Below are 1,917 nucleotides of genomic sequence, written 5' to 3'. Positions count from 1 at the left end.
AGGGGGTGGAGGGGGGGTGGAGGAGACGGGGGAACCGGCAGGATGGGGGGGAACTTACCTCCTCCTGCTGCTTCCTCCTCTTCCTCATAGGTGTGGAGCTCCCCCTCTCCCGCGAGTATCGCGGGTCCCCCACTTGTTCCATCTAATCTTAAATCCTGTCTTTATGGATAATGTTAACTCTTTCCTGTCCGGGGCGGTCCTTGAAGAATATAAAACAAGGGAATTGGGAGCTAAGCGTGGGAGAGTAAATTTCAGTCGTGGAACTTGGGGAGGATGGGACGTCCTGGCATGATTGTTCTGGAGGCTGTTGGCTGGAGTGGGGGGGGGGGCCCTTTAAAAATGGGTGTAACGTGAATTGTACTGGGTGGTTAATAGCATGTAGTGTGTAGGGTTGTGCAGAGCTCTGCAGGCCAATATGCACAGAAAGGAAAAGTTTGTTCTTAGTTTTATTGGATTTTTTTGTTATTTATTTATTTAATTTCTACCTCACTCTCCCTGCCAAGGCAGGCCTGGCCGGCTTACATAGGATAAAAACGACTCAAACAGATTTATCTAAAATCACAACAAAAATACACATAAAAACATACAAAGCGCTAGTGCTAGAAGTGTTGTGTGTATTGATAGCAGGATAATTCTTTTGAGGCTTGCAGATTTAAAAAACCCTGACTCACTGAAAGAAAAAGAAGAGGCAGACACAGAGATGAAAATTTCTGGAAATTTCAAAGCTCGGAAAAAAACAGACATTTTCGGGAAAATTGGAAAAAAAATGCTACATTAGCACTTTTTCCCCCCTTCCAGATTGAAAGTCATTCTGTTACTTTAGGAACATAAAATATGACTATGGACATTTTTACTTGGCATGAAGTTATCACAACTAGCGTATTAAAAATATCATGTATCCAAACAATTATTACAAACAGAATACCCACCTACATGCAAAAACAAAACTGAAACCTTTTTCTTTTCTTGTGACAATAGCACCTCCTAAAGGAAGAAATGTATCTTGTTCTTGCATTGGAGAGTTCAGTTTGTAACCTAGGACTTGCTTGTCCTCAGTGCACAGAAATTAGATCAATCTGATACCATACATATTTTTTATAAATGATTTGGAAAATATTTGAACACCTTGTCCTAAAATATTTTATTCATCATGTTAAAATAAAACGTTCCATAATCATTTTTTTTGTCTTTTCTTTTTTCAGTTTTTCGGGAAAAAACAAAAAAAAGGCTTCAGGAAAAAAATGGGGGGGGAACCTTTCCCCCCAATTTTTTTCTGATTTTTTTCTGGGCCTTCACATCTCTAGGCAGATAAGAGATTGGATTTATACCCCGCCCGTGACTAGCCAAAGGAGTCTCAGAGCGGCTTATAAAATCCTTACTTTCCCCCTGCGAGGTAGGTGGGGCTGAGAGAGCTCTCCCGAGGACTGCCCTTGAGAGAACAGCTCTGACAGAAATTATGACTGGCCCAAGGTCACACCCGCAGCTGCATGTGAGGAGTGGGGAATCCAACCCAGTTCTCCCAAATTAGAGTCTGCGCACTTAACCACTACACCAAACTGGCTCATTGGGAAATAAAGATGTTCCCCCAGAGTTCATTTGTGAAGCAGGAAATATCAGAAGCGGAGGAGGAGAAGGAGAAGGAGATTGGATTTATGCCCCACTCTTCACTACCCAAAGGAGTCTCAGAGCGGCTTACAAACTCCTTTCCCTTCCCCTCCCCACAACACACACCCTGTGAGGTTGGTGGGGCAGCTATGACAGAAACTGCTCTTTTTCAAGTACAGCTCTTATCAGAACTATGGCTTGCCCAAGTTTATCCAGCCAGGTGCAAGTGGAGGAGGAGGAAGAAGAAGAGATTGGATTTATACCCCTTGCCCTTCACTACCCAAGGGAGTCTCAGAGTGGCTTACAAACTCC

This window comes from Gekko japonicus, unplaced genomic scaffold (genome assembly GCF_001447785.1).
Source record: "Gekko japonicus isolate JY-2015 unplaced genomic scaffold, Gekko_japonicus_V1.1 scaffold1470, whole genome shotgun sequence".
NCBI classification, from domain to species: domain Eukaryota; kingdom Metazoa; phylum Chordata; class Lepidosauria; order Squamata; family Gekkonidae; genus Gekko; species Gekko japonicus.
This window is presented reverse-complemented; position numbering follows the sequence as displayed.